Source organism: Melanotaenia boesemani, chromosome 17 (assembly GCF_017639745.1).
Source record: "Melanotaenia boesemani isolate fMelBoe1 chromosome 17, fMelBoe1.pri, whole genome shotgun sequence".
NCBI lineage: Eukaryota > Metazoa > Chordata > Actinopteri > Atheriniformes > Melanotaeniidae > Melanotaenia > Melanotaenia boesemani.
Genome location: NC_055698.1, coordinates 17476886 through 17493484, shown reverse-complemented (window position 1 = coordinate 17493484; position 16599 = coordinate 17476886). Strand labels below are relative to the sequence as shown.

Below are 16599 nucleotides of genomic sequence, written 5' to 3'. Positions count from 1 at the left end.
CACACTAACATGCACATAAAGCTAGCCCATCTGACATAACATAGAGATCCAGAGAAGCTCTAAGTACAACACACAGAGAGGAAGGGCAACTTTATTCTCTGGTAAGAATGCCATTACTCCACTATATTTTGGCAAAACAAATACATACTTCTTGCCATGTTCATGTTATAAAAATATATGTTTAACATTTAAGATATGACATGATTTTCTCCAGCTTATTTGTAGTATGTAACATAAAATACAGCATGGAAAGGCCTAAGAGGGAAGCCTACTTAAGTGTTTCTCCTTCTACAAACAGTATTTTATTGTGTTCTTGTCAAATACAGCCTGTCAAGGCAGCTTGTTAGATGGGATGTTAGTCACGGGGATGGGCACCTGGGGCTACAAACAACTACAAGGTCATACTGAGATTACATTGTTGGAAGGGCCTTTAAATGCTACGAGCATTTATTCAGACACACATACACACATTGTCAGACAGAGGCTACATTTGGCTGTTGATAACAGCTACTAAGAACCTTTCAAATGGATTTGATATCTAAATTTCCTTTAAAGCAAGATCTGAAGCAAAAGCAGAAATGTTGGCTTTCAGGACCTTTCCCCTCATTACTGCTTATTGTTTTTAAAGTATGTATAATTTTAGATGCCTTACTTCTCTATTTAGCTTGTATATTCTGTCAAAATGTTCATCAGAAATTCTTAAATTAAGATAATTGACAACATCCAATCAAAGAAATTGCTGCCAAGAGGGCAGCGGCTGTGATTCTGTAGTAAGTTATCCTGTCTCCAATGTTGAAAAAAGATGGATGCATTAGTATGCACTAACACATATAAACACACACACACACACACACACACACACACACACACACACACACACACACACACACACACACACACACACACACACACAGGGTAATCTAAGGTCAGGGAGTTCTGAGTACATTCCCTTTTGACACATACTGTACCAAAACCCTCTCTCACACTCTGCATAACACCAGTACTATGCACGCACATAGTACAGACACACAAACACACACAGAAGTGCCCTGAGTGTCTATACATGATTAAAAGACTGAAAGTGGGACAGGCGCACAGTTGTTGCTCTGTGAAATTATTGCAACTCCTTTTAGCCCACCTTTATACACACACACATTCTAAGTGTAGCAAACGTGCATGGGTCCATGCGCACAATCACACACCCAAAATCCACATAACATCAGTTCAATAATTGAACTGATGTTCCTCCACACACAATGAAGCAGCAGGGAAAACTGGAGCACACGAGCAAACCACTTATGTGGTTTGAATGACCAGTCAAGAGCTGACATTCTTCTTTTCTTTTTTTTTTTTTTTAAATCAGCCGCCTTCTACCATTCATTTCCTTCCTCAAATGCATCTTCCTGCTGCTGTGCATTACTCAAAATGGTGGCTATTATTATTTTATGACACCATTCTCACAAGCAAAATATTAAATTGCAAGCCCAACACCATTGTCTCAATCCACAATCTGCTCAAAGACACTCGGTCATCTAAAAGAACTGTGCATGATTTTGTATTAGCTTTTAATGTAAAATGGTCAGCTGTGAATTGAATCTGCTTTTACTGTGTAGTATTTAGGAACAGTTTACACAAAGCTTTTCAGCGGAGTACAAATTAAAGGATCAATCTAAAGGATTAAAAATATCCAGGGGGAATTGAATAGCATCATTAAAGTGAATTCAATGATGATATTGCTTCTTGTACTGTTGATGCATAACTGCAAAATGCTTCTAGCTGAGATATTATTTGAAATAGATTAGCTTTTTATTAATTTTGCATAGCTATAACATTCCATGTCTGACTTTTTTCATATTGAGGGGTAATATTGATTTGTTTCTATAATAAAATATATTAATTTTTGGTGCAATTAGCTTTGCACATCTGACACTAAACATGAAAAACTTTCATGCAGCCTAAATATCTCTTATTTAAAGCAGATCTAGCTCAATCTGAGTCATGCACAAATGTTGGGAAGCAAACTGGAAATCTTTTATGACTCACAATACCTTGGTCTGAGAGACAAGAGTGATGTGGTTCTGGTGGGATAGATCTACAAAAACGAGTACTCACACTTGATGGCAAATTTTTCCAAATGATGAATTCCATGTGAGGAAAAACACATGTTAGAAATTATGCCATCTTTTTCTTGTCTGTTTTAGAGATGTAAACTAAACTTGGTGGAGGTTGTAATATAAGACACCACAGAAAGCTCTGAAGCACGTCTTGATAAATTATTTTTTTCCCCCATCTTGTGGGCTTACAAGTAGAAAAACCATATAAATAAGTGCAGGACACAAGCTTACTACTTTTACGAGGCATTATGAAACTGTGCCTCAGTTTTAAAAGATTAGAAGTAAACAACAACAATATAAACCCCACAAATCTCTTCTCCAAAGCTGTAGCAGAAAGGACTGTGTAGGGCTGCTATTGGTGGGCTCTAATCATGTGTTGCATTTAGCAAACACACTTAGGACAGAGAAAAACCTTTGCAAAAAGTTCAAATAGAAACCTGCAAATCCAACAGCTTCTTAGCAGCCTTGTGCAAGTTTTCTGAGAATTAGATCACAGGCTGGGAGAGGGGACTTGGGTTTCTCTGTTGTGATTTAGGGACTAAAAGAACAATTTTGCAACAAAAATCTTTGAACTTGTGGATGTGTCTAGTTTTAGATTGATTGTTCTGCTTCTGTTTCAACATCCAAACCAAAAGAGAAAACAGAAAAGAACGACAAAGCCAGAAATGAGCGATTCCAAGAAGAGTGTTTGTGAAATACAGATAGTCTGTGGGTCATGTTGATAAAGCCTGGACTTGCTGCAGGTCAGCAGAGAGGAAGTCAAACATATACAAGCTGGCACACTTTCAAGAAGACACACATCTAAAATGCTTGTCAGTGGCTACATTTTCAGAAGCATGTATAGAAAAAAATGCTTAATCTGTCATTAGTTTTGGTGCTCTGTCATGCTTTCAGTGCATTCAGTTTTAATTAAGAGTAAAGGCTGCAGGGCTGCCTCAAAGGAAAACTGACAGTGAGCAGTATTTCACAAGTGCTTACGCCTTTGTCTTGAGTATCCCTGACATCTGTACTTGCACCACCGTCAATATATTGACCTCACCAAGACAACCAAATATAAACACACACAGTCAGCACTAATAACCAAGCTGTAGGACAGCTGACACATACTTTGTAACCTTAGTGACCAACACCACTTCACACCTTAAATGTCCATCCCACCTCCAAAACAAACACATACCTTGTGGTCAGGTGCAATATTCTATTGTGCATAGTTGCAAAGTCTCTCATGTCCTGCTGTCTTGAGCTATGAAACCAACCACAACATAGTAAATGTGTGTCATGCAAAACAAAAGGACTGAGCCAGTCAGGAAACCACAGCTGAATCAAGAAAAGGTGAATCTTTCTATAGCTCTAACATTCATTCACTGGAAGAATATCTCATTAAAAACATGATTATCAGCACAGTAAGATTTAAAACAGCCCATTGCAGTCTTAATTCATAATGACTTTAATACACTGGAGGAATCAGCAGATGTTTATTGGTGTTCGATGTCACAGTGGATCACAGTGGTTCTCACATGGTTAAAGGTCGCTCTGTTAGAGGGCAAATGCCATTTAGGTCAGGTTTATCTGAGCAAATTTCAAAGTCAGCAATGTGTGTATGTGTGCACCAATGTTGCTACGAAGACAGATGCTGCTCCGTCTCTAAGTTTAATAAATAGGCTATGACTCAAAACTTTTGCAGCCTTGAAGCTCTAACAGCCACCACATAAACTGACCTCAAACTCAATACTCAAATGCTTCTTTTATTGCATATTTCTCACAAAAAAAAGTTAACAAAACCTATAAAATAAAAAAGGTGATGCAGTTTTATTTTATGCAACAAGATATAATTCTCATTCAGTGATACCAGCTGACAACTGGGACAAGTAACATTACCATGTGACATGTTTCAGGTAATCAGATTCTCCTGTCTATTACCTGGAATAAATTCATCTTGATAAGATAACCCCAAAATAGTTTCATGGATAGATTTATAGCTGAGTAAAAATGCTCAACAGCCATGTATTTACCAACAGTACATTTAGTAAACTATAAATGCAGTCCATTAACACTCAAACTCAATCATTAAAGTGTTTATCTGCATTCATTTACTCTTGCATGTTTATGTATATGTTGATTACAAATCTGTAACTTTCATTTTTTTCTAGCATTGTCTGATGTGATGCAAAAGCAAAAACGTCAACACAAACACAAATTGTAAAACTGCTAGTTGCACTTTGCGACTTAATGTCATCTTGTATGTTGAAGGGATTTCCAGTAAAATTCTAGGATAGGGACAAATGTTTACATATAATAATGAATGTCAAATGAATACATTACAACTTTTAAAAAATAATCTCATTGCTACATTTGTGATAACTGTTGGGACAATTGTAGTTTGTTCACACTGGATGTTCTAAAGTAACATGAATTATTCATACTTTAATCATGCATAAAAGTTGCATCCATGAAAGACTTCTCTTACCACCACCACCACCCCTCCCCCCCTCCTCACTCTTTCAGTAGTGGTCTCCCATAGGGTACGGCGTCCTGTCAGATTGCAAGTGCACTGAGCTATCACTCTCTGGCAACCACGATGCAAGTAGCATGGGGGCAAATGAGCTAATGGCACTTCATGTAGTATTAAACCAAGATGACTTGGTGATCCCTTTAAGAACCAAGTGCTGGGATGTAAGAGTGAGTAAGAGAAAAACATCTTCTCACTTAAAAAGACTGTCTGCTGGAGGACTTTAAGGCTAATTGATGGTGAGAGGTCTGATGGCAGGGTGGGGAGTTGCAGAGGATATTTAATTTATTTATTTATTTTCTAAGTTACTGGTTAACACTGTTCATCATGCACAGACAGGCATATAAGTAATCCATTCAGAATCTGTCTGCAATTTGAAAACACACATTGGCATCAGAGTTACAATAAACAAGCAATGGGGAATTTAAAGTGGCACTACTACTTTGACATTTAAAATGATCCATGTGTTGATTTTCAGATGCTGGTGGGGATAACATAGCAGTCACGTGATGCTGCAGGGCAATGACAGCTCCAGGATGTGCCATCCAACTAATCAGAGGAAGAGTTTTTAAGATCCAAATGTAGTATTGCTTTAAAACTGCTTACAGAAAGGGTGCATTTAATAAACACTAGGAGGCTGTTCCAACATTTTGGAGCTGCTAATGCAAAGGTACAATCTCCCTTATTTACTAACCTAAAGTGACTAAAATGTACTCAGGTGCCAATCCATGTAAAGCTTTACAAATACACACAAAAAAAACACCCATTTGTCTGTATCTGGTAACAGAAGTCTGGCTGCTGAGTTCTGTACTGGCTGCACAGGATAAAAGAGACTGGCAGATACAAACAATTATAATAATCCAACCTTGAAGTGATTACAGCTTAAAAAACAGCTTTCAATTCATTACCATGAAGAAAATATATTAATCCAGTTCTCAAGTGAAAAAAACTTTTACCACTGAATTTATTAGTATCAAATCTTAGTTCAGAATCAAGTTCAATTCCAACATTCTTGACATCGAGCTGACAGCTGAATGACAGTGGCAATAAAGCGCCAACATAGCACAATTAATATCTGAAATACGCTGCAATTAAAAAATAATAATTATAAAAAGCACAGAAGCAGGTCAACAGCAGACAAAAAAAGAGAAAAAAAACAGTCCAGTTAAATTATTTTCCAAGGCTATTTATCCCTCTTTTACAGAAATTATTCTCCTGAGGAACAGGGCCTCCAGGTGTCATGAGATACTTTCCAAATTTGCCAAATGCTTGTTGACAATAAAATAAAATGGTCGAATTTAAACTGAGGAATGGTTTATACATTATGTTGCCTCTAACACTTACACATTTTAAATGAGATTTTGTGTGTGTGTATGTTCAAAAGAATCAAAGTGTACATGCACATGGGAAAAAAAAATGGCTTAATATTGCGGGGAAGTCACGAGCAGAAAACTGATTATTCTAGGAGGTTGTGACTAAAAAGTAAGAAGTTGAGATCAACCTTTATAGACAATAATGAATTGACGTCACCGTATGTTGAATTACGTAAGATTAAAATATTCTTCGCATGCAGATATCCAACATGCACAGCTGGACAATCTACACATCATAGGACCAACTTGTAAAATGTCTGACTAAACAAATGCTAAACGTATTTGGAAATACTGTAAAGGGTATTATTAAAAGGAGCGGATGAATCATCCAGATCCATATAAAATGTTATGAAAGATATGAATGTTTATAGTTTTGATGTTACTTTCTTTAACTGTCTGATGCTTCTAATCCTGAGGTATCAAAGTAGACCCCAAGATTCTTGGTTAATCTTCACAGGATACCTATTCAGTTGATGATGATAATTCTGAAACCACATAACACCTAATGCACTAAATATGGTTTATAGAGATCTCACATCTAGGTGGTTAAAAGCTTCCCAAAAGAGCAATTACAGTTATAAAATGCATCAAAAAAAGTTATTTTGATCTGACGAGGATGCCTAGTAATTTCCCATTGGGTCAACTTTCTTCTCCTACCACAGGTATTTTCCCTGGGTAAGCCCCTGCAGATGGGTGTGCACACTAGCTAAAGCACAGCTGCACCAAATGTGTGTTTCTGCTGTATTTCTGTGCAAATATTTGCTCTGAATTTCTCTATTATGTGCACATATCTGAGGTATACATAATACAAGTTACATCACAGATTAGGGTCAGATTATGCTACAACAATTTATGTAATTACAGTAATGACAAGAATAGAGGTAGAACAGCTAATCTCTGACTATTAAGAAAGAGTTAAATATATTATCTTTACATTGTCAGTGCAGCAGTGTGCAAAACACTTGTCAGAAATGAATTTCATAAGTATGTGAAGCTATAATTGTCTTGCACTGTGATTTTGTTCTCGCACTTAGTCAGAATGACAACTTAGAACATTCCTGTATAATTTACAACTACAATTAAGCACCTCTCCTCCACTAACAATGCCTACAACCCAGTAGCTTTCAAGGGGCTCTTTGGTGCTCAAGTGATCACAGCAGCCCACTGGAGAAACTGTGGAGATATGGAGATATAAAAAAAAATATGCATCACCTTGGATGAAAAATTAATAAAATAGATATTCTCTCCACAGATGTCCTGGTTCACCAAAAGTTGTTGGAATTCTGGGGGTCACATAGGAACATCCTTGCTCACTATGTTTTATCTCTACGGCATTGTTTGTTGCACAACTCCCTGACTTTCATAGCCAAATGTGACCCTGTTCCAAAGTCATGAGTTTACTACATAGCTAGGGAAAATGCCAGAAGTAAAAGTCAGTCAGTCAGACGGACATGTATCCAGAAAGCTTGACAGCTAGTTTGCCTGCAGCCAAGCATCCACCCAAACGTCCAGCCAGACAAAGCTGTTCTACAGCCAGCCAGTCATCCAGTAAGAAAGGCAAACTGGCCAAGTCACAACTACTAGACAGACAGACTGACAATGAAACCCTGTGATCCAGTCATTCTCCTTGCTCCTTTTAAACTCCACCATAGCTATTTAAGAGAGGAAATTGTTTCAGCCGTAGAGACGCTGCCTGAAATATTGCTTATGGTCTAGCTGAACAAGTTTGTCTCAGCCAGCTCACAGATGAGCCAGGGCTCCTCTGTGAACTCTGATCATATAGTGATTTTATATCTCATAGCATATCAGGAAAAAAAAGGCTAATTGACAAAAACACATCTTAGAGAAACTGGAATTCAGGTCATAACTGGAAGTGCCACATCCTAGCCACCAACAAAACCCTGAGAATGGATTTTACTGAGCCTGGCTATACTGCCATGCTGTGTTTTGACATTAGCATCCTAAAGAGTAAACAGTAGTAATGGAAAGCAATGTTTTGCCAAGAACAACATTGGTTAAGGGTGGGTTTTGGTATTCCAGGGATTGTTTCTATCATTGGCCATTTTCCTGTTATTGAATTCCTCTTGTGAATGCATATCCTCCTGGCTCAGACTTAGTTCATTGTTGGTACCCATACACCCACCTTGCAGCTAAGAATCAGGGGGCTTTGCTCCCAACAATTATGGTAAAACCACCAGTTACGAGAGACAAAGTCTTTTTTTAATGCATAATTCTTACAGATCTGACATAGCATAATGGTTTAATTTGTAGCCATAATTTGCAGCTGATGACTCCACATTAAACAAGACCAGTGTAACAGCACATGTTGAAAGCAAGTAATTACATTTTTAAAGTTATAAAGTGTATGCAGACAAAACACAGCTTGCAAGAAAAGACTCATATGTCCTGTGTAACTGAGAAAATAACATTTTTCTAGACATTTTGTGAGCAAAAAGATTAGTGCAGTTCTTTTATTTTATCTGTCTGGGATACACTTTGTGACTGAAACAGCCAACCCGAATAAGGACTTAGTTATAAACATTATTATAAACTTTGCACAGACAAGATCAGCAAATGTTATGTTAAACGTCAAGTAAAGTAATATGATACATGACACTAATTTCTAACATTTTGTCTTTCTTTTCTCCTCCTTATCACGACATATCTGGCTAGGTCCCCGGTTGTCAGCTTATCCCTGTCTCAAGCTTGGAGCTCTATAGGGAAGAGTAGAGTCTGCCGGAGCTGTCTGCCTGCCACTCAGTGTCAACTCCCCTCTGTAATCCTCCACCAAGAAGCGACAGAAAATACATGAAATACTAAGAAGAACCACAGAGGCGGATATGCACTTCAGAAAAAACTGGAATAATGAGCACAAATAGTATTTAGAGAAAGGACAACTAGAGTAAAAAATTGAGGAACAAAAACTGATTCCAGTCTCCTCCAGTAGAGATGTGGCTTATCACTAAGAGAGCAATCGTTTAAAGAGTTAACGCACAATTACTCATTAACTCGTAAACAGTTTTCAGCAGTTGGAAACTTGGAGATGGCGCTTGTCCTTACTGGCTGCAGTTTCCAATTGGGAAGATATATGTGCAACAAAAAGCCTCTGCAGCAGAGGAGTCCAGCACCTGACAAACAATCCTGTGCAACCACTAAAAAAAAGAGTGTGTTCATGTGTGTTTTCAGTCAACACCAAACTGAACAAGTCTCCTCAACTGAGGTCAGCAACATTCATTCTGGTGAGCGTTAACAGGTGTCATAAAGTGGGTGCATTGTGCATTATGCAACGTAAACAGCATGTTATAGAAGTTAGATGGTGCAGCCACCAGCATTTGCTCCCAGTTAAGGTTTACGTGAAGTAGTTTTTAAGAATTTATGAATACGGATTCCAAATAAAAGATTATTTAGAATCCAATATTTCTTTGGAAATTATACCCACCAATTCTGAAAAAATTAGAGGAATCACCAAACAAACAACCAATTAAAAAAAAGCACAACAACAATATCAATAACTAATGATAGGAAGATGGGACAGCTATACCCCAGAGTGGTTATCTACCAGTCTGATATTTTTATGATGCCTCATACTACCAACACTACCCTCGTACAAGACACTGAACCCCAAGTTGTCTCTGATGCATCCAAAGATGTGTATGATAGAGAAAAAGCACAATGTAGACTAAGAATGTAATCTCATTCATTTCTGGAAGCGTGAGCTTCCCTCAGAATTCTTATTTTGAGCTGTGAACATAAAATAGTTCATTTTAATGACTGTGAACTGAAATCGAAACTAGTGTTTTTTGAAGTGTCAACACGTTCAACTCTGCTGACGGCCAACCAAGCCGCCCACGTCCGCGTTATCTTGGATTTCATAAGGCCAGTACCCAAAAAACCCTACTTCACAGCCAGTCTTTGCTTGGAATATGATCAAATATGAATCAAGGCCCGGAGATCACAAGAGGAACATGGTGAATTAACTCTATCATGAGGTTTAATATGAGGTATCTCATTTGATATATAGCTCAGGCACAGTAATGATCTTACAAGGGAATTTATAATAGACAGTTCAGAGGATCTTACAGATTCTATGAGTTGCTCAGATTGAAAATGAGTTCAAATTTATAAGGTTGTTCGCTGCAGCACCATCCTCCATGCAGTTTAGTCAACTTCAGCCTTTTTACAGGGACTTGCTTGGCATATAGACAGCTGTATATCATGTCAGCTACACTGGCAGCCATTACGCAGGCAAAGCCAACACATGGTTGAACTAAATCCCAAAGCCAGCTTCCCTTTTTCACATGGTTATTGAGCCATGCAGCAGCTTATCGACCCAGCAGTGTAACACAAGTTTACAGGGCAGCTTTAGCCCATTCTCCCTTTTTATTTCTCTCCTTCTCAGGAGCTGGGAGAACAGAAAAAGCCCATTGAGTAAATCACTACTTCAAAATGAAGATAGTTAACCCATAAACAAGCTTACAAAGACAGCCAGCTTTTACAAGCACCTTAATGTCCATATATACACAATATTCAACAAGTGCTTCATACTAGTACACAACTTGTAACAATGACATTCAAGTACCATGTCTTTAATATTTTCAAAAATCTATTTTGCCAAATTTTGTTATTCAGAAATGAAAGCACCTGTTATTGCATTTCAAACAGACCATGCTGAGAATTACAGGACTGTATAGTAAGCAATAAAGGCACATAACAACACATGATGGAATGTTCTTTAGCACAATATACAAAAAGCTCTCATTGATTCCCTTTAAAGGCAGTACACTGCGTGAGTGTGTCCTTTCTCTTGTGTGCAAGCATTTGTACTTGGTGCACTCATGAATAGAGGAGGATGAAAGGAAAAGCTGAAAAGGTCTGAGCACACTGCATGGTTCAACCAGACAGCTCAATCTCTTGATCTGCCCCCGTCCCCACCCACCTCTCTGCACATTTTCACAACCATTTTTCCTCACAGTCTTTTTTTTAATCCCATATCCAGCACTCTCCATTAGTTTTTTTTTGTTTTGTTTTGTTAGTTTTTTTCATTATTCTTTTTCAACTCACATCCCTACGCTGTTGTTACACCGTTCAGTTTCTTCCTAAACAACACTGCTCCCTTTGTCCTGGTAGCTTCAGGTAAAAAAGGAGGTATTCAGGGATTACATTGTCACAGCATTTAAGAGTGAATCCAGAAACTGTGGTTGACACTCTTTTAATTATATAACATTAAAAAAGAACAAAAAAAGGCAAACAGAAATGCTGAAGAAGAACAATGTCCAATCACTGTCTCTTCTTTAGTTTGTTGAAAATGCCACATCTGAGGACACCAGTTGCAACAGCTCAGAAACTATGAAAACCAGTGCAAAATTCACAAATAGAAGGAAAATACAAATTTGTATATCAAAGAGTTTGCATGAATGCCATTTCATATTTCAACAGGTGGGTCAGTGAAGTTTGCGAGACCTCTGCTTGCAGTGTGTTAACTTACCAAAGTAACTCTTTAAGCAAAAGATAAGACTTAGCTTAATTGTTCCGGCTAATTACTCGACAAACACACGCAGTCTCACACCTACGCCTGTGTCCTGCATTGGTCAATCTGTATGACCCTCCCACCCATCACTCACTCTGAGTGTACTTGCATGTATAGAGCCAATTCTGTCACTAGTTCATTCAGCCGTGAACCTCCACCCAGTCATTACCTGGAAATCTCACTCACATACACACACACACACATGCAGACACACATGCAGACACACAATTTCCCTCTCTGCCCCTTTTAAAAGCAACAAATTCCAAATACAAAGACGACACCAGCAAGATAGAGCAGATGTGTGCATTCATGTGTGCCTGTCTGTGTGCACACATGGTTCTGACAAATGAGCCAAGCCCGCTTAAATGGCTTGTGATTAGGACACATTGGCTTCTAATTGCCTCTCATTACCATTTGAAAGTGAGTGGTGGCTGGAATCAAAGGCTATGGTGGCAGTGGAGAAGTGCACGTGTGCGCATGTGTCTGTGCATGTGTGTAGTGGGTGGGTGGATGAACAGCATGCCTGAATCACAGCGGCACAAAAACACAACAGGTCTTTTCCATCATGCTAGAAGAAAAATACTGAACCTGCTGCTTCTATGGACTGTATGAAAACCTTTGCTGCCCCATCGTGTAACTTACTGAAACTCCAATTGTTGGCCAACTCTGACTACTCCTTAACCTGCTGTTACGCACATTCACACTAAACCACATATGTCAAACTGGTCCAGCAAAGGGCCGTGTGGCTGCAGGTTTTTGTTCCAACCAAGCAGCAGCACACCAGATTTGACTGATTCAATCAACTGATCTCAGTCTTCAGACAGCTGATTGGTCAAACTGTGTGCTCTTGGCTGGCTGGAACAAAAACCTGCAGCCACACGGCCCTTTGCTGGACCAGTTTGACATGCCTGCACTAAACAGTTTGAAGAGCAAAGACTTATAAGGACTGGCAAGCACCCTACACGATGTATCTTCGATGGATTTTTTACCTGGATGTATTCACAAAGTAAAAAAGAGTGAGGAAACAGCCAGCCAGACAACTGAAAATCATGTTTTTCATAATCATAACTCCTTCATTGCATACTGTTCAATACCTGCCGAGCTTTACCTGCCACTCTATTACTCTGTCTTTTGTTCGGGTTTTTAAGATCTGATGCTCATACACTCAAGTTGTCCTCTACCTTGGAATGTGCTTAAAGCTTTTAAGTATATTATATCAGCATGACCAATTCTCTGCATGACTGGTTGAATTCTCTGGTTGTGGTTTTAAGATCTGTCCATGGCGTCCCACAGGGATTAAGACTTGGAGCTTGCCTTTTTATAATCTTTTTCTTTGCTATTATTATACAAAAGATCATTTCCTTTTTAAGCTGATACTCAACCATGTACTTGCAACTGTCCTCTTAGTCAGCGCTACTCTCCTGAACCAAAGATACTTAAAGATTTATCAAAATATTTGGGAAAGAAGAAATGAGGAAATGGAAAAACATTTGATTTGTGGCTGAATAACCAAATAAAAGCCAATTAACATTGTTTTATGTTTATATAATAATAAGGAGAGCAGATCAAAGTTAAACTTAGCTGAATACCTCTATGCTAAATAGAAACAAAATACTTTAATTCAATTTAAAGAAAGCAGGTGCACAAAACCAATGAAAATTTGAACATATTAACCCAAATTAACTAAAGCTCTACACAGCACTTTGCCTAAAAAAGCTGTTGGAAAATGCAAAAATATTATTTTAACTGTATAATTAAGATTCATAAAACAGATACTTGTAAAACAAAGCTGAAGAAACCAAACAATTCAACAAAAAAAAATCCCATTGTTATATGAGTGTATCCTAACAATTTTTACAAACTGCCAAACTAACACTTATTCATTTTCCAGAGATTTTGACCCATTATACAATATCCAAAATAAAGATTTTCACAGCCTAAATATAAAAGCAACACAGTAGCCAATGGAGACCTTTTTTTAAACCAGCTAATTAAACTGTAAAGACACTAAGAAATTCAACTATTTCCTAACACAGTTTTGTGAGTGAATCATAAGGCAGCACGAAAAAATTTTAGAAATTTTGTTTCTTCCTCTCCCCGTGTGCTACCACACCTCTTACGTATTACTAAGCATTTCTGCCTAAGCTTTTGCAAATGTGGTATTGCAATAAAAAAAATCTGATTTTGTGTAGCATTTTCTCATGATTTTGCCAAAGCATCATGTTAAGAAACAAACGTTATGTTAAGAAGGGTGTGGTTATCACCATGTGTATTTATTTTTGTAGGAAACTTCCTTAAACACAACTATTGTTCAACTGTGATTTTACACTATAGTGTCTGTGTACACAACACTTTTATATTTCCAGTGTAGTAGTACTTTGTGAGGTTATTACTGAGAATGGCTTTTGAATTAGTTATTTAGGCCACTTTCTGCTTGAATTAAGTATGGAGATGCTTAAAACACGAAAATCAACTACATGGACAAGTAAAAGTGCCTTTGCACTGACGCCATTTGAAAACTTACAAGTGTTCTTCAGTAACTACTTTTGTCCAACCAATTTGTCTCATATGGTTGCCATATTAAATTCATAATGTGAGTAAAAGCATACCACTTGGGACGCATAGCCTACCCTGCTCCAAGGTGTAAATAGAGTAAAAATAGCGTGCTATCACAGGCTTCCCTACAGTCCCGTTATATAATGATCCTGCTAGGATGAATGACATCACGGGTAGTCCTGCAATCACAAACCGTATGTCCTTTACAAACCAGCTGGTAATGTTAAACACTGCGTAGTAACATATTACATATGCAGCAATAAATGTGCGTAATCAGTTGTCGAAACATGCAACACATATAAAATGTTTCCGCATAAAAAAGTGGACAAAAATAAGTGGACTGTGGTAGTTGTTCTTCGTCTCTTTTCGTGTGGAGAAAACACTTCCGCGATGGTGAAACGTAGATAAAATTTTAATGCCTGCTTTTGACATTCATTGTCACTAAGAAAAGAGTTCAAAACAAGACTTATGCGGCTCGAAGCAACGCTATTCGGTAGCTTGTGCTTATGTTTAGCGCTGAGAAACAGTCGGCAAAGAGATCATGTTTGAGCCGAGGTCGAGTGGCGCAGTTACTGGAAGTACAGCGCCTGCCCGATATCAACACGGCCGGTGGACGCGCTCCTCTCTCGGTCACATTCCAGCCGAAGCTCCGCTCCGTTTCCTGCCACTTAAACTGCACTTTGCATTTACGTTCCGAAATGACAAGTATACACACTCATAGCCCCTGTGTCCGTTTACTGTTTGGTCACTTAAAATGGGTCAGAATGCGAAGTAAACATTTTCCCAACGCTTTTGAAGTAAACCAGAGCTTCAGCGCCACCCTTCCCAGTTCTTCCAGCCATTTTATTTAGCAAGCTCCAAAAGAGAGAAAAGTGCAACGGTGAAAGCAATGACAGCTCAGTGAAAGCAGTTTTCAGGAAATAGTTTGGTACGACTTACTGTTGGGTGTAACGGGCTGCTGAGTTTGTGTCTCTCCTTGTTGCCAGGGCTCCCCTGCTCTGCTCCGGCGCTGACGGTGGAAAGCGTCTCCCCTCCTAATGATGTCTGCAGCGCGCAGCTAATACCTCTCTGCCCCCACCTTCACAGAGAGACAGAGGGAGAGGTTAAAAAATGGAGCAGTTTGCGAGCTACTCATGCAAAAATATGACAGGGCTCGGAGCAGAACGAACAGCTACAGAATTACAAGAGAAGTTCACTGACAGCACCGAGGCGTGGAAATACACGGCACGTTTCAAATGTGCATGCATATGCTCAGGCTGGGCTAAATTCATAATAGCGAACATACTATATGTTCAACTTCATATGGTGGAAGGTAACTTTTAATTTGTGGTTGCACAGTAAACGTTTGACTTCTCTTAAAGGTTACGAGGTCGTAACAGGCGTTTGAGGCTCAATGTTTCAGAGGCAATCTCCACTGAAGGCAGTGACAGTCAGCTGACAGTGACATGGTGTAAGTCTCAGCTGCCAACTGTTTTCACACACACCAAAACTAATGCATATTTGTCAAAATTGACTGGTTCTGTTTTAAAAGTCCTACTTCACTGTATTGTGTTAAAATCCCATTTAGCTCTTTCTTTTTTTTTTTTTTTTTTTTTCTTTTTTTTTGTTTGTTTGTTTGTTCATTTACTATCTTGACCTCAGTGACTTCTCCCAGATTTTCAATATGACAGCAGGTGCCTTTGCCTCCTCAGAGGAGGAGAGTGCAACCTGATACTGCCCATGAGCCGCAGGGTTCACGAGGCTGCAGAGTGACGGACAATCAGGGATGTATCCCACTCCCTGCCAGTCACTCAATAAGTGGCCTATTGTCCTGTACTCTATTGTGCTCCTGTCACGTGTGTGACAAACAAAGAAGCGGAGAGGTAGGCTGCCCTGTGTGCTGGAGGGCTAGCATTACATTCATGCCCTGGATGCATAGAAACTAAGGTGAATGGGTTGTGAAATTTGAGTGTAAGAGTTTCTTTACACACTTGTTTGTTGTACAGACCACATAAATGCTGTTTTTTAAATTCAGTCAGGATCTTAGGAGTGACGATTGTGGAGAATTGATTACTATGATAACTACTACAGTTGCTTGTGCATACTTGTTGATTGAGGCATGCACACATCCATGCTGAAGGCCTTGTTTTTAACTTATGTTAAATAGTGTCCAGTACTATCTGTCCTAACATATTCGTCTAGTCATTCTTCAAAGGGAAACTCTAAGTTCATGATATGTTTTGTGGATAAATCCCACACTGATCTCGATTAGTGATTTGTAAGAGTTACTTAGACCATTGTTCGCCCACAGAGTAGCATGCATACACACAAGCATGTACTTGCACCACTTTTTCATGCCCTTGTTTCACTCTGCATGTACTCACAGGTACGTGCCTACTTAATCTCAATGAGGGTCAATGAATGGCCCTGCGCACTTCTTATAAAAGCCAAATTTTTCAACCATTAAAACCTCAATTTGAGTGACTTGCACCATTCACAACACAATGGAAAAACATAGCCAAAAGTGTGTGTGGTGCATTT

At 38.7% G+C, this 16599-nt stretch overlaps 1 protein-coding gene across 1 annotated transcript in view; it reads right to left on the bottom strand.

Annotated features, from left to right (window-relative positions):
* atxn1a (ataxin 1a) overlaps nucleotides 1-15217 on the bottom strand; it is a 101038-nt gene extending 85821 nt beyond the window's left edge. The window contains exon 1 of the mRNA XM_042011401.1: nucleotides 15019-15217. The gene's annotated coding sequence lies outside the window, so the exon portion shown is untranslated. The remainder of the gene's footprint in view (nucleotides 1-15018) is intronic.
* Nucleotides 15218-16599: the final 1382 nt, after the last annotated feature.